Source organism: Ovis canadensis, chromosome 2 (genome assembly GCF_042477335.2).
Source record: "Ovis canadensis isolate MfBH-ARS-UI-01 breed Bighorn chromosome 2, ARS-UI_OviCan_v2, whole genome shotgun sequence".
NCBI lineage: Eukaryota > Metazoa > Chordata > Mammalia > Artiodactyla > Bovidae > Ovis > Ovis canadensis.
Genome location: NC_091246.1, coordinates 165,901,257 through 165,922,274, shown reverse-complemented (window position 1 = coordinate 165,922,274; position 21,018 = coordinate 165,901,257). Strand labels below are relative to the sequence as shown.

At 45.5% G+C, this 21,018-nt stretch overlaps 2 protein-coding genes across 2 annotated transcripts in view; both read left to right on the top strand.

Annotated features, from left to right (window-relative positions):
- The window catches only part of KIF5C (kinesin family member 5C), a 164,606-nt gene extending 155,937 nt beyond the window's left edge, over positions 1 to 8,669 (top strand). The window contains exon 26 of the mRNA XM_069577606.1: positions 4,896 to 8,669. The gene's annotated coding sequence lies outside the window, so the exon portion shown is untranslated. The remainder of the gene's footprint in view (positions 1 to 4,895) is intronic.
- Positions 8,670 to 17,651: 8,982 nt separating this feature from the next.
- The window catches only part of LYPD6B (LY6/PLAUR domain containing 6B), a 251,666-nt gene continuing 248,299 nt past the window's right edge, over positions 17,652 to 21,018 (top strand). Inside the window, exon 1 of the mRNA XM_069577612.1 lies at positions 17,652 to 18,379. The gene's annotated coding sequence lies outside the window, so the exon portion shown is untranslated. The remainder of the gene's footprint in view (positions 18,380 to 21,018) is intronic.

The window sequence follows — 21,018 nt, the reverse complement described above, 5'->3', positions numbered from 1 at the left end:
GGTGAATGTAACTAGAGAAAGCCATTGAAGAGCTCAGGAGTCTGTCCTGACCCTTGGGTCTCTGATTTATGTGACATTCCCTGGATCACTGACAGTGGTTGCAGGGTAGTGCTACCTCTTCTGGTTTTACTACTTCAGGATTTTATTGTGAGTTTATTTGTTAATTGTTTTTCTTTCTTTTTCTTCTTTTTATAAAAGTTTCTAAGTGTTTTATTTATTTTTTAATTTAGTTTTTATTTTATTTTGGAGTATATAGTTGCTTCCCTGGTGGCTCAGATGAAAAAAGTATCTGATTACAATGCAAGAGACCTGGGTTCGATCCCTGGTCCCAGAATATTCTCTGGAGAAGAGAATAGCTACCTACTCCAGTATTCTTGCCTGGAGAATCCCACAGACAGAGGAACCTGATGGGATACAGTCTATGGGGTTGCAAAGAATTGGATATGACCTAGTGACTCGCACTCGCACTTGTCATAGTTGATTACGGTGGTGTGGTGTTCCTCAGTGAATCCTGCGTCCAGCTTCATTCGACATCCTGCAGAGAGGCAGAGTGACCCGTCAAGATCTTGACAACTTGTTAGTAGGGGATCCTGGTCTGAGAGCTCTGATCTGCTCTGCAGCAGTTCTCAAGGTTCCTGACCTTAGGACCTTTGACATTCCTAAAAAGCTTGGTGAACTCAAAGAGCTTTTATATTAATATTTCTGAGTTGGATCTGCTGATTGATAGTATATTAAAAATGGAAACATTTAAAATGGTACTTTTATTAACAAATGCCATTTTTAATGAAAAGTAATAACTTTTCAAAACAAAAAACTTAGAATGGCACTTTTTTTTTTTTTACAGTTTTTTGCAGATCTCTTACTAAGCTTAAAAGACAACAGCTGGTCTCTCATAGCTGCGGCAGGCCTTCTGTCTGCTGCCGTTGGGTTGCTTCAGTTGAAGTATATGAAGCAAATCCAGCCTTGTCCCTCCAGACAGGGTTCCTGTCCGTTTAACAGCTAAAAGATCCATGGTATGAAGTTATGACCAGAGTGCCTTTATCACGGGCTTGTGCTGGGAATTAAATGAGATCATGTGAAAGCAGAGTGAAAAGTCAATAGAATATCTGGAAAAAATGAGACCCTGACAAGTGAGACCATGAATGTTATGGCCGTGGGGACAGGCGTAAAAGGAGTAGGGGCAGCAGGACCTGGGGGAGAAAGGAAAGAAGTGACTGTAGGACAGCACTGGTGTAACATGGGACTTTGAAACTAGCATTGTGCCTTCCGAGGGAGGGATCATGGAGGAGCCAAGGGAAAGAATTCCTTCCTTCATCTCCAGCATAGTCACTGGACTTGACTCTCCTCAGTGGTACGCTTCTCAGAGTTACGAATTCAGAGCAAGAAAAACCCGCCCTCAACAGCAGGTTGCACGAGTGCCCCCGTGGGACAAATTTGGTTCTGTTCAGCAGTGGTATGTCCGATACAACTGGTAATTTTTACAGTGTGGGGACTGAATTGTAGAAAGGCAAAAGGAAAGATAAAATTATGTATTATTTGGATTAAGCATAAATCCATTGCAAGCAATTGCAAAAGCCAACGTTGGTCGGGGGGAGTCTCTAACTGCTTCTTGCAAAACCCATATATAATTAGTTTCCTTCTTCAACCTTCCCCATCTCTTCTAAAGGAAGGCAGTTTTAGTTCTTGCTCAATCTGGTCACACGTTGCCACTCTGAGTTACTATCTCCAGTTGTGCAGAGGCCTACGGACAGTCCAGTAGCAGGATGCTTGGTCCAGTATGCTTTTAGGTGAGTGAGTGGCTCCTCCGAACCATCTAAGAAGGGTCAACAGTGCTGGGTTCTCAAGATTCACCAAGCTGGATGGCCAGTCTCTGTTCAGAACACTCAGAAATGGTTTTTTGGGGGCTAACCCACTGGCCTCTATATGTTATATCTGTCTTCTCCCTGGAGTTTGTCAGAGGAGGTGAACATCCAGATAGTTAGGGGATGGATGGAAGTATCCAGGTCCATCCTTGGACCTGGGGAAAAGACTACTTTGGCATACATGCCCATGAAGGTCTTTAACTCCGGATGAAAAAGGTGGACCTCTAAGTAATAAAAGTTGTTTTCTGGGTAGAATTGCTGTGTTTCCTTTCAGAACCCCTCACAATCTCAGTTTCCTCTTGCCCTCCTAGAGGCGGTTAAACTAAGCAGATTGGGCCTCCTTTGCGGCCCCCCGTTTCTTCCAGACTGTTAGCCAAAACGTGCAGCAGCTTGTACATTGAGGGGAGTTGGAGGATTTGAATGAAAGGCCTTCTATGGAAATTGTGTCGCTTCATGGTCCGCTGAAGTTATTGAGGCCGCCCCGTAGAGTTTGTGTGTCTAACGCTCGGCTCTGTCAACACGGGTAGGCTGCAGTCATCACGTTAAGCCGTAATCCTACATGTAAAGTATGTGCTCAGTCCCTCCTGCAGGCTCGCAGGACAGCCACCTCAGGGTGGCCCATGAATGATTCTGAGATCACTTGGAAAAATGAACCTGTAAGGAAAGTGAAACGGGCATTTCAAAGGGACTATTTAGAAAGCATTCTTGAGCCTATTGGTTTTCAGCTCAAAATAGATTTAAATGATGACTATGACTATGCTTTTAGGTTTTTCATTTCTGGTGCTAATAATAAGCACACAGTCTCACCAGAGAGTCTCCTCTGGTAAAAATGCTCTTTCCAAAAACAGATCTCTCTCCCTCTATCTGACTTCTAAAAATGACGGGAATATAAGATAGCTTTATGTTTTTAATTTAGCAGCTTTGTAATTGTGAGCAGTTGCACTATTGGGAGCAAGAAATGGTAGTTATCGTATGATCTCCCTGACTATTTATTTTTTGAGTGGGGAAGAGGTAATATTCTAAAAAGGAATGTGTTCTCTTTTTTTCTACTCAATTTTTATTCTTTGTTCCCTTTCCCCCACCACCTACTTTGCTCTTATCTACTTTTAAAATCCCTTTTCCACACTCTGAATTTTTTCCTATTTCCTTGTAATTTATATCCTACTTATTTATACAAAATATGTGAGGTTGCTTACAATATTATAACACGCAAATCAGGACAGTGAAGACAAAAAAATTAGGGAGAGAGCGTTGTAGTAGGAAGCTGAGATATTTATCACAGTTGAGCACCAAGTTTGAATGTAAGGCTCCTCGGGGCAAAAACAGATGTGTGTCCACTCGAAGTACCCTCTTTTTTTTTTTTTTCAGGTATAATTGCTTTATGATCTTATATTAGTTTCAGGTGTTCAACATAGTGATTTAAATTTTTTATAGATTATACTCCATTTACTGTTGTCATAAAATAGTGGCTATTATTTCCTGTGCTTTGCAATATATCCTTGTAGCTTACTTATTTTTTGCATGGTGATTTGTACCTCTTAATCCCCTACTTCTGTCTTGCCCCTGCCCCTTCCCTCCCTCCACTGATGATCACTAATTTGTTCTCTGTATCTGTGAGTGTGTCTCTTTTCTGTTGTGTTCACTGGCGTATGTTTCTAGGCTCCACGTATAAGTGACAGCATACAGTGTGCGTCTTTCTGTCCGACTTACTTGACTTAGCATAATGCTCCCCCAGTCTATCATCCATGTTGTTGGAAATGGCAAAGCTTCATTCTTGTTGATGGCCAAGTAGCATTCCATTATATATCTACATGAAGTTTTTAGAATCAGAAGAGCAGCTGGGTTTTCCTCAGTGTCTGTCACATTTCCTGTGCCTGGCATTACCCGTGTATTCTTTAAGGATGAGGCTGTACCAGGCTCTCCTGTCACCCACTCCCCACCCCACAAACAGCATGATCTCTGCACAAAACCCACAGGCAGGACCCGAGACAGACCACAGCTTCCAGCTGGTGTGAGGAGGCTGAGCCTTTCTGTTTCTTGCTGAAAGTAGAGTTCCTTGGAGTTGGTCCAAAGGCTGACGAAGGGCTGGCCTCTGAGTCAGAACTGGTCACATTTCATCCTGGAGACTCGACAGTGATCAGATGAACATCTGTTGGGACATGGAGTGACATCAGAGAAGGCCTACTATGTAACTTCATCACCCTGGGGAGACAAAAGAGTGCCTTTCAGGACTGGGAGTCTCTGCCTTGAGAGAGCTTGGTTTGAGGGGTTGTGTCTGACCTGCCTGGATGTCTTCAAGTGCTGGCAAGTGAGAACTGGTGTTTGAGTTCCCCCAAAAATGAGAAAATGAATTCTGTTTCTCCAAATATCTGTCATTTCAATAGGCACTGACTTTTGGAAGACACTGTGAAAAGTGAAAGTGTTAGTCGCTCAATCATGTCCAACTCTTTGTGACCCCGTAGACTATAGCCCACCAGGCTCCTCTGTCCATGAAATTCTCCGGGCAAGAATACTGGAATGGGTAGCCCATTCCCTTCTCCAGAAGAGCTTCCTGACCTAGGGATTGAACCTGGGTCTTCCATACTACAGGCAGATTCTTTAGCATCTGAGTCTTAGGGAAGAAACTATTGTCAGGGCTAAATACTTGGAGCAAAATCATGAAGTAGGAGGCTGTGCTGTCCGTAGGCTCACTGCTCACCACGCAGGTGACTTCTGAGCCCTTGACTTGTGGCCAAGTCCACACCAAGATGTACGGAAAGTGCAAAAACCCACCAGTTGACAAACACTGGCAAAAAAGACTGAACTATCTCAGTAGTAACGTTTTAATGTAAAACATCTCAATCTCTAATAATTACTTATGTGGCCACCTGAACATTTATTGATAAAGTTAAATGTGTGGGTCACATGGTATTTCTGTTAGGACAGCTCTGGTCTAAATATCTAAAATTAAAGCTTTTTTCCCCCCTAAAGAGTGAATTTCTATTGTGTTCTCTAACTCCTATGTTCTTTCTCTCTTTGATTCTCTTTCAACAGATATGACTCTCCACGTAGCATGTCAAGGACCACATTAATCACCAGTTCCGTTATTTTTCTCCCTCCTACACTTTCCATTTTCTTTTACACTTGCTTACCCCAGCCATCTGCAGTACACCAGTTTCAGATATTTGAGCTGTATAGAGTTTCTGTGTACAGATGCGTGCTTGGACTTTTCTCAAGAAATCTGAAGGGAACGCTGACAGAAGACCCACTTACTCCTGGGACCCGTTGCTCTGGCCTTGGGCCTGGGGCACTGGGTGGTCCCTGGGTGGTTCTTAGAGACTCGTTTCTCGGCAGCCACGTCCCAGCAAACACCACTCCCTGAGGGGGAACAACCAAGTGCCGTGGTGGTGGGGACACCCGCTCCACCACCACAACTGTCTGGTTTCCTGTAAAATAAACACATTACTTTATATTTTTAGGGAACACAAAAATGCTGCTATAGCGTTTAAATTTTTCATTCTGAACACTTTTCCAAAACAAGTCACCCCAAAGATGCATTTTGAATACCCTGGTCACATCTTTGGATCTGTAAAATACACCTTTTGGTATGGCACCCTTTAAAATGCAAAGCATATTTGTTCAAGGCAGAAAAACAATCTGACAGTAGCAATGTAGACAGGGTTCATTCAGACACATCTATGTAAATGCGAAAAGTCGTAGCATTCACCTCTGAGCTGCTTGTGACTGAACCTGCAGTGACTAGTCTCAGCCAGCCCAGGTAAAACATCATTCCTTCAGACGTGTTGAAAATATTGCAAAGTTGGATGAGTGGAAATGGGGCTGCCTCCCTCCTCACTTCCTCCTCCCTGAACACAGGAGCTCGCTTCCGGGATGGCCTCTTCTCTAGGGAACCATCGTAAGCTTGGTGAGGATACTGCTGATGAAATCCAGGATCGTTGCAGCAGTTGAAAAGGAAGCCCTAGAGGGAAAGTGACATATTTTTGTGCCTATGAATAAGTTGTTGTATTAATCCATCCTTACTGACTGTTTAGGTGAGTTCTGTCTTTGGCGGCAAATAGATAGGTTTCTCTTAGGCAGAATTAGAAGAAATCAGTGTGGGTGGATTTTTCAGTTCAGCTGTTGTTTCATTCAAATACATGACTCTAAAGCTGATTCAACTTTTATTTCTAGTTGTGCGTATTAAAATGATCGATGTCCAAGTAGTAAAGTTTCCAGGGAAACTGACAAGGATTCAATTCAGTTAGTCTCATGTGCTGCTACTTGTTTGGGTAAATCTGAGGGTTAAGTCAACGATGACCAAACCCATCTTGTTGAAAGAACTCATCCTATGCTTGGCTGACCTGGGATGAGTGAGCTGGTTCTAGCCCTGCTGTTTTCACCATTGGAATGAAATTATGCCAGGAGAGACATGGCGCTTTCTCATTGCTGGTGGGTGGGAGATAGTTCGTGCATGTATGTGTGTGCGCATGCGTGTGTATAAAAAGCTTAGTGCCGAATTGATTTCCAAACTCTTGTGTAAAATTTCCCTAACCAAGCAAAGCTGCTCTGACTTAATTTATTTGTTAAATGTTGCACTTTATGTGTGTTTTGTTTTGAGGGGCAGGTAGTAAGGCAAGAGAAGAGGATGAATTCCACTGAAGTATTTATTTCATAAGAATGACACGTTTGCATTCATTTACATTTTTAAAGCTTCTTGTGTTTGATTTTTTTTTAACATTGTTGATAGTGCTCAGTGCTATTTGCCATCTGACAGAAAGATCCTTGTAGAGCAGGTTTGACAAACCTTATCAGATAATAAATAACATATGCCATAGATTATAACCTTGCTGTTAATATGGTTGCCTCTGATTTTAGAAGCTAAAATTGGTCCTTAAGAGGATTGCCAGTTAATAAATTGTCATAACCACTGTTGTGGTTATGCTGTCTTATGCAACTGTGTAACTCTGTGTTTGGAAATTGAACAAAGGTGAGGAATTCTTCCTTTTGGATTTTCTTGGTAATAGATTATTTTAGATTCTTTACAAAGTCATTTTTCCCTGGGCACCCCCTTTCTAATTCTAAAGGGGTCTTTGACCTGTTCATGTTTCTAAAAGAAACGTTCACTTGTAGTTCCATATTTCTTGACCTCTGTTAGGGATTCACGAAGTTCAGTTCACTTTTATTCACAGAGAAAGTTGGCTTTGATGTCTCTTGAAGATGATTCTGCTAGTTGCTGATCAGCCAGTCAGTTCACCTAGCTTCAGTCTTTACAGGACCGCTAAGCTAACTTTCCTACACTGTGACTAAAAGGCAGATCATTGGAATGGATTATGCAGCGTAATCAAATGAATCCCTAAATGTTCCTTTGCTTAATAAGGTAATATCAGGACCATACACTTTAGAGAATCACTTTTGTTAAAAGCCATATTTATGCAATTTTCAGTTTCCTAGACTACCATTCTTTACATTTGTACTCCAGATGTGAAAACTACGTTTGTGAAAGGCTGAGCCTGTGATGATATTTTTTGGTTGTACGCTGCTTTTTGCTAGAGTGTGTATGTATGTATGTGTGTGTGTGTTTCTCCTCTATGAATAATTTTATATTTCAAGCCACTTCTTGAAAGTTTACTCTTTGATGCTAAAAGGGAATAACCAGATGATTTCTACAGATAATCTCTCCCTGCAGGATGGTGGATTGTTGAATTAGAGGAATGCTGTTTGGGATATCAACATTTATGGTTGGAGACAAAATATATTAATGCCAAGTCGGTTTTTGTCAGTTACTGGAGAATTCTGTATAAATGCATCATCTCTTCCAATGCTGTACAATTTGCCTTGTGGAATAGCAGGTAGTGGGGAAAACAATAAGTGTGGATTAAGACTTTAAAGGAAATAGTATTATATGATTAAGAAAATTAGAATTTGTAGAAATATTGGGATAAATGAAGTAAAAAGGACCGTCTAGAATGTAGCATCCATCTAGAGAGTTTCTGAAGTCCTACTTTCACAGGGGGAAGTGATTTTCCTGTCCAAAGGCCAGACTAAGCCATCCCCAAGACTCATGGGGAGATTATCACTTCTTTTTTCCTGGAGGAATAACTGAAAGCAAATAAAAATTCTCAACAGTCTCCTTTTGAAGTGTATTTTTTAAGCCGGGCAGAAGACATTTAGACTCTGCCTTTATGACCCAGTAGGGAAGTTGTTTGTTGGCAGGGGGTAGGAGGTAGGGGACTGGGGTAGGATTTCACTTCTAAGTTGTCTCACACTGCATATCTTCAGCGAGCTACAGGAACCGTCATAGTCTAAAATGTCTTCACTGAACATTAACAGTTTAGACTTTTTAGAAAATCTTGAATAAGGTCAAGGTAACAGCTGAGGGAAGCACCATTCTGTGAAGTCTGCTTACATATTTACAAATCTGTTCATCAGTTTAAATCCTTTTCACTGTGTGTGGATATAAGGGGAATAGGGCAATTCTGTAGAATTATCCGTGTCTAGTTTGTAAAGTATGTTGTGTGTACTGCAGATGTGTGTTCTCTGGGCTTTATGTATTTGTACAGTAGCTTTCATTAAAAAAAAAAAAACAACAACTTGTGGATGAATTTGTTTTGGTGGTGTGAGGGGGAGAATGGCAGTTTGTATCCAGTTATGATGCTGTAATATAGTACATGTAACAAAAGAGCTGGAAGTAACCCTCCCCTGGCCTCCCCTGACAATTTTGGTTATCTTCTAGGTTCTAAAATGAAGGTCTATGGATACTCTGGCAGACTGCATGTTGTATAATTTGAAAAATACTAAAAGTGGAAAATAAAATTGAATTAAACTTTGGCTGGTCTGTTTTTTCTTATCTGAGTCATCTTAAAGGCACTCTCTCCTTGCAGTCCTCAATACCAGTGTGAGGATGGACCATTTTCTGGCCTCGAAGGAGTTCATTTCAGGGAGCAGTGGCTCAAATTCAAAGCCTGAGCAAAGTCAACCTTTACCTCTTTGTCCTTTGCTTTGCTTGAATGTCTGTTTTTAACTTTTTCCTTCATTGAGGATCCAAGAAAACCTGACCTTTGTTTCTTCGGCACTGAAAAGATGGCCACTGATGTCAGTAAGTATCTTAACTTTTTAAAAAGTATGATTGAGTTAGTGCGATAGACCAATGTAGTAGCTGAATTTCTGAATTTCTTCTTGTCCAAGAAAGGATTTGTTCTAATAATATGTCTTACTTCATGGGCATTCTTCAACTAATGCTTTGGAGCTCTGCATATGTTGAAAGGTTATTGGGATCTTCTGACAATTGTTGGGGTGTTTGAATTCCTGTTTTATCCTACTGATTATTACTGTTTTGTTTATTTGGCTCTGCTGGGTCTTAGTTGTAACATGTGGGATCTAATTCTCTCATTGGGAATCAAACTCAGGTCCCCAGCTTTGGTAGCATTGAGTAGCAGCCGCTGGAACATAAGGGAAGTCCCGAGTGGAATCTTTAGTTGCAACGTGTGAGGTATTTTAATTGCAGCATGCAAGATCTTTAGTTGTGGTCTAAGCGATCTAGTTCCCTAACCAGGGGTTGAACCTGGGCCCCTTGCATTGGGAACATGGAGACTTAGCCACTGGACCACCAGGGACATCCCTAAACTTTCTGATTATTACAATTAATGTACAGCTCTGAGATCTTCTGAGAGGATGCCAGAGTATGAAGCCACTGGGAAAAAACAACTGGCCGGACACAGGATTATTTCTATCTGCTCTCTCAGCAAGGAGACTGCCCTACTTTGGGTCACTGACCTGTGGCCATGCATAGCCTTGTGTATGTAAAAACCCTCATTCGATCTTTGTTTGGTTAATGTTGCCTGAGAGCCAGACAGTAAACTGCTTTTGTCAATTGAAAGTGGAAAGGTGGATGTCAAATAAAGGGTTCGTTGTAGAATTCAGGGCACTGCAAATGACATGCTTTTACGATGTCTTATCCATCTCCTTGAATTTGTCATTCTCCAAAGAACTTGAAAGAGGCAGTTACTAGACTGTTAAAGGTAACTTAAGTAGTAAAACTTCAAATGTGGTGGATGAATATTTAGGCTGAAGCCCATTTATTTTAGATGGGAAAGCAGCCCCCAAAAGGACCTGATTTATACAGCACATTTCAGTACCACTGGGAGGCGACCTCTAGGTTCCAGGACCAGCGGCTCTGCAATACAGTAGGTCTGCATGAACCTCATCTGTTCCCTGGGCTCCCGCAACCCATCCTCAAGGTTTCCTGTTGCATCGAGCTCTGAGCAGTGTTCAGGCTGTGCCTTGGAAATACTACAGAGCTGGAGCGTCTGTGGGAGAATGTGGAACGGAAGCTATCTGCCGAGGCAATTACTGGTGACGTGTGTATTGGCAGGTTTAATTCCAGCATTTGTGACAGGTTACATCTTGTGATTTGTCTTATGTACATAATAGATTGAACAGGAGTGGGAGGCATCTCTCGGATGACACATCAGATGAAAAAATGCGGGCTCACTTGACAAAAGGCAGCCTGAGCCATGGGATTTTCACTTTCCCTTTGGTGTTTGGTGGTTCTTTAGCCAATCTGCAGAGCAAACCGATTTCTGTGTGGTTAGTTGGGCTCAAAATAATAAAAGACTTGCAGGTAACCCCTGTGGGTCTTTCTACTTGACAATGCACCGTGGATGCAAAGGTTGGAATCTTCCGCCTGCTTCGCTTCCCCAGTGCTGAAGGAGGTTCTGTTTGAAGCCCCCTCTGTTTCTGTGTGTGCTTGGTCATGTCTGCCTGTTTGCAACCCCGTGGATTGTAGCCCACCATGCTTTCCGGTCCATGGGATTTCCCAGGCAAGAATACTGGGGTGGGTTGCCATTTCCTACTCCAGGGGATCTTCCCGGCCCAGGGATTGAACCCACGTCTCTTGCATCTCCTGCACTGTCAGGTGGATTCTTTACCGATTGGGAAGAACTGGTCTTTCTGGGACCCTCTAAACCTTCAGCCCCACCCATGACCAGACTGCAAATCATTCTTGTAGGACAGCTTTTCAAAATATTGACCTAAAATGATACTTGACTCCTTCAGAATGTATACCTGAGATGAAAGAGATTGGCAAGCTTGCCAATAATGCGTGCCAGTCCCAGAAACTCACAGTGCTTGGAAAGCCGCTGTTGGTAGTGGATTAAGGTGAGAGACTCTCCTGGTGATGTGCCAGATACTGTTTTAAGTGCTTTACTTGTATTAATCCATCTAATCCCCCTAATAACCCCATGAGGTAGGCACCATTGTCTCCAGTGGGGAGGGCATGGGCACAGAGAGGTTAATTAACTTGCCCAAGGTCTCACAGCTGGGAGGAGAAGCAAGGATTGCGACCCAGGTGGACTGACCCTAAGGAGTACACTCTCCACAGCTGATAATACTGCGTCTCAGAGCAGTGCTCTGTGTGTGTGTGTGTGTGTAGTGAAAATCAGCAACCAGCCTCCGAAATCATCTTGTCAAGAACTTATATAAGGTTTTCTTACTTGGCAACTTTCTGTGCTTTCTCCTTTCATGGGAATCTGAGATCTTACTGTTGTTTGAATTACTTCAAGCAATCTAAAACATCTAGAAAAGGATTGTTGTTGTCATCTGGTCACTAAGTTGTGTCCGACTCTTTTCTAACCCATGAACTGTAGCCCGCCAGGCTCTTCTGTCCATGGGATTTCCCAGGCAGGAATCCTGGAGTGGGGTGCCATTTCCTTCTCCAGGGAATCTTCCTGACTCAGGGATTTAACCCACATCTCCTACGTTGGCAGGTGGCTTCTTTGTCACTGAGCCACTAAGCAGTCGAAATAACAGAGAGGCCTCACTTGGAAGTGCAACTGTCACTTGGGTCACGGTTTTCAAACTGTGGGTAGGAAGAATTTCACTTACCCATGTTGACTTCTTTTTCTCTTTAGGACGCGATCTCTGGTTGCATTTAAAAATATACGATCTATATCCCTTGACTTCTCAAGCTAAAAGAAGAGCAGGGTTCTCTTGTCCCAGCTAAGCCAGCTCTAGCAGAAGGCCTCAGGGGCCCCTGGGTGGGTTCCCTCATCCATAGATCTGTGTGAGGCCTCGAAGAAGGCTCTCAGGGACCCATGCTCAGAATAATAGCTGCCCCGTACCTCACCTCCAGCCCTGTCATGATGATTAATAGGATCTCATTTTAGTGTTTTAAGTTTTAGCAAAAGTAAACATGCCAATCATACCACACGTGCAAATGCATGTCCAACTACAGAAAGGGGCAGGAACAGCTGTAGTGGGGTCCCCCTGAAACCCCCGTTTTATCACAGACTCCCTGTGCTTCTGTCTGAGGATGCCTCTCCTGGGCTCCTGCAGGGTTGGGAAGGGCCGGCCCAAGGCAGATATGTCTAGGTCATGCAATGCTTATTCCTTCAGCCAGTGCCAACCTGGCAACCTGCTAGCCAGATCCCAGCCTTCAGCCCTGATGTCCTTGCTGCCCTGCAATGCCCTCTTTTGAGCAAAATAGCCCTGAAGCACGGGCCATCTGGCAGTGACACTACTCAGTCATGAAGGAGGGACGGACTTGGGACCTGGACCTGGCCCTACTTCCCAGGGAACAACTCTGGGATGTGGTCAGCCTGTTTAACTGTGCAGCATCTCAACAACCTCATCTCCATACCTGAATCAGGGAGTTTTGTAGCCCCCTGTCCTCCATTCTTCAGTTTGTTGTGAGCATCAGTGAGAAACTGTATGCAAGCATCTCATACAAATGCCACTCAAATATATGGGACTGTGACATTGAAATAAAATTCAAAAGGGATAAATCTTTTTGGCTTTATTCAGTGTTTCATGAATCAGGTGGCATCCAATCTAGCAGATAGAAGCTCTAAGGAGATGTACAAAGTGAAAGACTTTTATAGGCAGAAGGTAACAGGAGCAGAGAGGCAAAAAGCAGGTTGGTTATTGCAAGGTCCCTTTCCTTTAGGGGATGGCAGGGGCATGTAAGGCAGATGATGTAATGAATGCTGGTCAGGTGATTCCCCATTGCCTGGTTTAAGATTCCATTTCTGGGAGAGCCAAAACTGAAATTAAGTCCCATTTTTAGTTTGGTGACGTGGGACTTTAAAGTGACTCCATCAGGGCCCTGTTGCCTTGTTTTTAATAGTTATTATCAAATACTTCCCAAGTGAAGGTATTTTTTCCTTGGACACCAGCTAAGCCTTCACCTAGCATCACAGATACTTTGAACAGGAGAGAAGACTGTGAGATCCTGGGAATCATTGGATTCTACCAGTGAAATGGAATCTCACTGGAGCTGTCTGGTTAGGGCCCTTGCTTTTCCTACTGCTCCACCCTCATTTTCTTTTGGGGAAAGTCTGCTCTTAGGCTATTTCATGGGGAGAGAACCTCCTGAGAACTGCAGTGAGTGGGGTTTGAGGCTGGTTTCTATCTCTGTGCCTGGTGGCTGTTCCGAGGACTCCTGTAAGTACTCTGCACTCAATGTCCTGACACCAGATCATGAGTCAAGTCTATTCAGACTCCCAGCAATTATAGCTAGTGCTAAGAGCCTACAACCCAGAAGCATCTTTGTAGGAGCAACATACAGGAGCAGCTGCCACCTCCATGTGATGTACTCAGAGCCTGCTGCAAAAATGTGAGCATTCATTAAGTTTTCTGCAAAGATTTAAGCACCTACTTTGTACTCAGCATTGTTTTCGGAGCTGGAGAGAGGTGGTATATGACACAAAGTCTTCATTTTCTTAGAGGTACCTTGTAAACCAGTGAACAGCACTTTCTAAAATGATTCGGTACATTTGAATGCTATAAACAGAACAGGGTACTATGATACTACGTGGCTTGGGTGGTCAGGGACGGTTCCGTGAATGAAGGAAGGAGCCAGCCTTGCAAAGATCTGGAGACAAATCCAAACAGAAGGAACAGTAAGTGCAAAGGTCCTGTAGCAGATTTTGCTTGGTGTGTTCATGGTACTAGAATTCTGATTTTACACTAAGAATTTTCTCCACACTGTTATTTTAGTTCCTCATTTAGCAAATTAAAAAGATACGTATGTTTGTGTTGATTTCAGAAGTAAGAAGTAAATTTAGAATAATCAAGATCCTCTTTGCTTAGTTTACAAATACAAAGACAAAGGCATTTGGGCATTTTTGTAGCCGACAACTCTATAAACAGACCCATGCATCTGTGGCCCACGCTTCAGTGCTCGCTCTGAAACAAGCCAAAGAGGGCAAGCTCATCCCCAGCTGATAGGTTTTAGACAGCCAAGCGAGTTCACACTGATCCACAGTCCTCCAGAGGTTACAAGACAATACTGAGGGACAAATATGGAAAAGCTGACTTGCTGCCCAGCCTCAGTCTAGCATAGGCCTGAGGGGCCAGCTGCATCTTTGTACATTTCTCAGGGAAATGGCACAGCCACAGCCAGCCACGTGGGAAAGTTTTCCTGCTTGCCTTGTATTTGAGAGGTGTGCTCAGCTCACTGTCGGAAGGTTATTTCAACTTTTTGCTACATCAGGACTTTGTGATTGGTGAACATTAAAACCCCAAAGACATGCACGCATCCTTGGCTGCCCTTGGTAAGCACGGAGAGAACCTCACCGGTCAGGATGAGAATATTCTGGGTTTTGTCTGATCCTTCTTGGGCTGACCTTTTTGGGCATTCCTGAAACATAGCCACTCTTGCTGCAGCTGCCACCTGCCTTGTTCTTGCTTCAGACTCAGCACTTGCCAAGATTAGCCCCCAAAGAAGCTGTCCCCCGTAGGCCTCACACACTGAAATGGCACCAGACTTGAGTCCTCTATTTCAGGGTCTGATTAGCCTGTGGCTTTAGAATATGGGACAAAACATCGACATTTTTGTAGGATGTCACTTGGGAGTGTTAGCTGAATAGCCTCAGCTGTTCAAATAGCAGCGCTAGATACGACTTGTGTGGAGGGGGTGTGCGGAGGGGGATGGCTAGACTGAGGGTTGTGGGTGCTGGAGGAGGGTGTCCTGGCAAGACAGGTTTAGGCTCCTTTAAGATGTAAAGAGCTAGCCCTCAGGTAACTGCACATGTTATTTTCCTTGTGAAAGAAGGCTCTTTTGTTCGCTGAGTGCTCCTTGTGCAAAGCTGGGTTGTGCAGGGAGAAACATTTCTTTCCCTTGGTTTGGGTGGGGTGAGGGCTTGGCTGATTGGCAGATGTGGGCTGGAAGGTGATTCCAAGTGAGTTGATCCCTGGGGCTGCTTCTCACCTGAGAGATGAGAAGGTTGGATGCTATCAGTTTCCTAGGCTCACCGATTGGTAAGTAGCACCTGAACTTATCCCACAACCTCTCGGCCCTCCTGAATCAGACTTCTCGGGCGCAGTGGTTTGCACCTTGAGTAGGCCTCCTGGTGAACCTCCTTCTCAAGAATGTCTGCCCTTTGTGAGGGTTCACAAGTCTTCCAGTCCTAAAACCGCTGGCTAAGTTTGGAAGACAGTGATTCCTAACTGGTCTTGAGACCCTTATATTTTTGCAAATATAAGGACAGTTGTGGATGCTCTCTTAAGGAAAAACTGTAAGACATAGACTACTGAGTCCAGGTTCAAGGTTTGTGATTCCTTGATGAATTCCCGCTCTGAAGTCAACTGTGAAAAGAAAATCTAAGCACCTGACATCATGTGCAGCACAGAGTAGCTGCTCACTGAAAGTTGGCTATTCTTTTCATGTCTCCAGCTTCTTCCTATGATATACTAATATTATCTTCATTTTATAGATGAGGAAACTGGAGCATAGTGAGATTCATAAACCGTGACTGGATTTTAACCTAAATGGTCTGATTCCAGAACCAGTGAACTTAAAATTCTGGGTTACCTAATAAACTGATTCTTAGATTTGCCTGCCTGAATCCATGGTTCTTTCTGATCCTAGTAATTCTGATCACTTCCACACCTCTCCCATGTTAGTTGTAATTAATGGAGCAGTTATTATGTGCCGGGAATTCTCCTAGGTACTTTATATGCAATGTTTCATTGAAAAATGTGCACAGAAAATGGTGTACCATATTAATGTACATACTGAGTGCTATGTAAAAGTAGGAAAAATTAGGAAGGTAAATATATTCCAAGGTTCAGAAAATTGGAATTATTTCCTCTTTGGATAATTTCTCTTCCATTATACTATCAAAGATCTAGAGACGGAAAAGAACCTGAAGATTTCCTAGGTCAGATATCCTTTTCCTAGGGATCACAGCTATTTGCAAGGATTAATTTAGTTTAGATTCTCCAGGAGTCCATCAATGGTTTGGTCTTTATTTTCAGCACTATAATGGCTAGCAGATATCAGCTGGCTCTCTTGGCACTGGCAGGCTGAACACCATTTATTGAGCAGGTGCTTTGTGTGGCCCTGTGCTCATGTACTTCAAGTACATTCTTTCATTTAACCTCACAGTGGTATCAGCCCATCATATTTTGGATACCCCTTTCAAGTAAAGAACTTCAAGCAGACAGCATGTCTGATTTCATACATACACATTTCTCAAGCAGGAGAAATGCATAACTGAGGAAGATGCTTAGGGCTCCTCATAAGCCCAGAGGGGAGAGAGAGAGAACAGGAACACCAGAGCACAACTTGCATTTACTTTCCTGCTGATTCTCAGGTTAGCCCAGCCAAGATCACACACAGAGTGGGAGGATCCTAAATCACAGGGACACGCTCCACTGACTGAAACCAACATGCAAGAAGGGCTGGGTTCATGTCATGTGGGTGAGACCCAGAGGGATTCCTGGGCTCAGCCTCACCTACTAGTGCCAGTGGCTGTCCCAAGGGCAGGCCCCTTCACAGTCCCGAGAGGGACACCAACCTCCCCACCCACCATGGAGGGAGCGCAGCTGGGGGAGGGCACACTGGGTGGGGTATCCTCTGTGGCTTTTTTCTGGGTTGGCCTTGCCCAGTGCAAAGTGGCCAGCCAGGCCATACCACATCTTAAACACCCATCTGTGCAGGACTCACTGATGAAGGGACATGGGGTCCAGGCCTTGAGAGTGTTGAGCCTATTGTTCCAGGGACGGGTGGCCTTGACATCATCTTAACAGCCTCCAGTTATGGCTTCTGAGGTTTAATGTGCAGTCATTGAAGAATATAGAAATAGTTACAAGGAGGAATAGTCTCTATACAACTTTAAAGTTGTACAGTGTTTCCTGTAGTGGGCTTGAAATAGATTTCTTTAATGAGTCTGGAAATTAACATGTTAATAGCAGCATCACACATCATCTCCTGGGTGTTTGTGTGTGAGAAGACTGTTCGTTTGTTCAATGAAACACTTAAGAAATATACCACATTCTTTCTATCCTATCCTAACATGTCTTTATTTTTGAAACTGTCAGGGCCTCAGTAAATACAAATGGCTCAGGTCACATCCGACCTTTGAGAAGCTGGGAAAGGCCATGGATTAGAGAACTCAGAGCAAACCCAAGCCCCATTTCTGCAGAAGGTCAAGACTTCCCATCCACAGGTCCCCCCCACTCAGCTCTGCTATCAGCTGTGGGATGTCAGGTCAGTTGCCCAAACTCTGGGCTGTGCCTGCACAGGGTGGGGCTGGCAGGACAGCATTGTATGTCCGAGTTCCTCTGCCTGTAACATCTTCAGGAGGTAAAGATTTGCTTGACAGCTTCCAAAGGTGCCCCTAAGACCTTTGCAGACCTCTCACAAGTCAGCTTCTGGACGGGCATTGGGAGGGAGGTAAGCAGTACAGAGAGGAGGGGTGGTCCGGAAGCCAGGCAGCTTGACTCTGGGCTCTCTGACAAAGTGGGAGGGGGGATGGTCGGGCAGACTGGCCAGGGGGGGACCAGTAAGAAGCTGGTCACACCTCAGTTATTCATCAGCGATTAACTGAGCACCTGCTCTGCCCTTGGTTTGTTCACCTCTAATGATTCATCAAGGACAGGAGAGTTTGCTGCCCCACCTGGGGCTTACTGTCTCCAGGTGGGGAGGACATCACTATCTGAAATGACCTTATTTATAGTTTAAAGTCATTATTTTAAAAAGGGGGAGAATCATCTGAAGTGCGGATGGGCGGGCAGAACGGTTAGAAAAGGCCTTTCTGAGCTTTCCAGTTCTGAATTTGCCCTTGGCCCCATCAATTTCACCCTGAGAATCTCGGTTCTTGATTTCTAAGTCCACAAAGAGAAGGACTGGCCTCTCCTTTTCCTGTTCAGGGGGTTCTGGCTCCCACGCTCCGTGATCCATTTCTCAGTGGGCCAGGCTGTGTGGAAACGGGCCGGGTCCTGGCCCCTCTCCCGCACTAACTGTCCCAGGTGTCACTTATTACGCGGCGGCCCGGGCCCCCCTTCCACCCCGCGGAGGATCGCGAAGGAGCCCCGCGCTGCTGGCAGCGGGCGGGGCCCACCTGTCCCGGCCCTGCCCCGCCCCTTCCCGGGCGCCCCAGGTGGCTCGGGGCGGGGAGGAGCCGCACCCCGCCCCGTCCCTCCCTGCGCGGCCACACCAAGGCCGGCCCGCAGCGAGCGCGCTCTGCGCTAGGACTGGGACCTGAGAGCCGGGAGCCGGGCTGGCGCGCGGAGGCCCGGCGAGCGCCGCGGCGCAGGTGAGCGGGACAGGCGCACCGCGCTGGGGGCGGCGGGCCCCCGAGCCCGGTCCCTGCGGGGCCGCGCGGCCGCGGTGGGCAATGCGGGCGCCGCTGGGGAGCGGGGGCGCCAGGCGCGCGGCGCAGCTGAGGGGTCGGGGTCGCGTCGCCGCCTGGGGGCGAACAGATGCGAATATCTGCCCGGGACCAGGCTGGGGTGGGCGCGGGGACATGATCCGGCTGCGCGGGTCTCTGAGCGGCCTGGGCAGTGCGGAGCCAGGGTTTGCGGGGCGCTCGTGGGGAGAGCAGGGGGCCGGCGGCTGCGGAGAGCGCGGGGCTGGGCGGGGGGTTCGGCCGCGGGGGAGACCCGGCGAGCTCCCGCCTCTCTCTCGGCGGCGCTTCCCGGGCCCGCGCAGGTGCCGCTGCTCCTTCTGCCCGGGTCTTCTGGCGCTGGTGTTGAGGATCCGACAGACACCTGGGTTAGTTATCTGCGGCTTCCAGAAAACTGGGTATGCGAGGCTGCTCTGACTGCAGGGGGCCGAGGCTGTCAGGGTCCATCCAGGTCTGTGTGTCCTGGGGCGCTGTCGGTGTTGGGGTGGAGGCGGAGGGTTGCGCTCCATCTCCCAGGCCCTGGTCATCAGAGCGATAAAGTGGAAAAGGTGTAGAATTTAAATTCTAGTTAATAGCTGTGTGACCTCGAGCAGGTTACTTAATTTCGCTGATTCTGTTTGCTCAGAGGTAAGAAGGGTATTATAATCATCACAACAGTTAAGTTATAAGATATTTGTAAAATCCATAGTAGATTGCTTGATGAGAATTCTCTCCATTTTTTTCTGTATCTAGTTAATGTAACACTTTGTGCCTCCCAGAGGTTCAAATTCATTTCTGAACAGAAAAGAAACAGACGAGGTTCAGATTACCCTCCTTTAGGAGGAAAGGCGGTGATGGTGGTGTGTGTTTTGTTCCCGGAGAAGGCAATGGCACCCCACTCCAGTCCTCTTGCTTGGAAAATCCCGTGGACGGAGGAGCCTGGTAGGCTGCAGTCCATGGGGTCGCTAAGAGTCGGACAGGACTGAGCGGCTTGACTTTCACTTTTCACTTTCATGCATTGGAGAAGGCAATGGCAACCCACTCCAGTGTTCCTGCCTGGAGAATCCCAGCGACGGGGGAGCCTGGTGGGCTGCCGTCTATGGGGTCGCACAGAGTTGGACAGGACTGAAGCAGCAGGCCTCCTCCAGGCTATCTTAGTTGCCACCACCATCCTAGAAGCCAAGTTTTGAGAAGTGACAGCGCCCAGGTCCTGAATGTAGAAGGGATGGTAACAGTTTGTTTTCAACATTATTGACTGTATTTGTCAGAATTCTTTTCTTTGGATTGTGTTTTAGTCACTTGAAAATTGCCTTATGCTATATTGAAATTGCGGAGAAGGCGATGGCACCCTACTCCAGTACTCTTGCCTGGAAAATCCCATGGATGGAGGAGCCTGGTGGGCTGCAGTCCATGGGGTCACGACTTAGCAGCCAGCAGCATATTGATACTGACTGAGTCACATAAATGAAAAGGCTGAGGGTTTCATCTGCAGGCATAGCTTGATCCAGGGCACACATAAGGTGGCATGGCTATTTCTCTCTCTCGTGTGTATCTTAGCTCTTTCCCCGCTATGTTGACTGCTTCTTCATATGGCGTGATAAAAAGCACTGGTACCTTCAGGCTTATCTCTTCTTTTGTGGGAGGGGAAGGGGGGGATGTCTTTCTCTTCTTCCATCTCCTCCATCCTAACAGATCTTATCGATATACTAGACTAAAACTGGGCCAAGCCATCTCCGTGGACAGGGAGTGGGTTTTCACCATAAGAGTGGGTACTTTGCTCAGGTGCCACTATGATAGACAGCTGCACCCCAGCTTCCAGGGATTGGACAAGGATAGTTTCCAGGCAGATAAAAATAGGACCTGTTCATTGTTCTGTCCCAGCCTTTGCTCACCACCACCTAAAGGAAGTCTTTGGTAGAATACAGACAGCCTGTGTGCCATATTCCATCTGTCAGTTGTCAAGGCTTATCCAAGGCATGGAAGGCGTCCTGCATATTCATCCTTTGATTTCTTATTTTGCTGTTTGCTTGTTGGTTCATTCATTCATTCAGCATTTAGTAAGTGCCCAGTGTATGGCAGGGCCTCTGCCAAGGGTGAAAATGTTTGCTTTTGAGAATTTCACAGTTTAGTTGGAGAGTTTCACAGTTTAGTTCACAGATGTGCAGACAACAGAGTCTGTGACTGTTTAACTATCTGGGGACAACCAAAGCCTTCCCAAGGAAACTAGTTGAGCTCTGAATCAGAGATAAGTAGAGCTGCTCTAGGAGGAAAAGTTGGAGGGACTTCCCAGGCCAAGTGGTGGGTACTCTCTGTTGTAAGTAGCATTGTTTAGGTTATGTGACTGTTTGCTTAAGAAGTCTAGAGGTGGGTGGTTCAAAACAGCCACAGTTTGGGGTTGGCTTCTTGAAGATTCTCTAAGTTTCTGCCCTGCCACAGGGTGACTGGAGCTCCATCATGCCTTCACATGCTAACATCTAAAACAAAAAGGGAGGGAGAGGGCTTGCTTTTCAGTGATTATCTAGACAATGAAAGTCATAATTCCTCAGAAGTTCCCTATGTCGCTGGCCAGA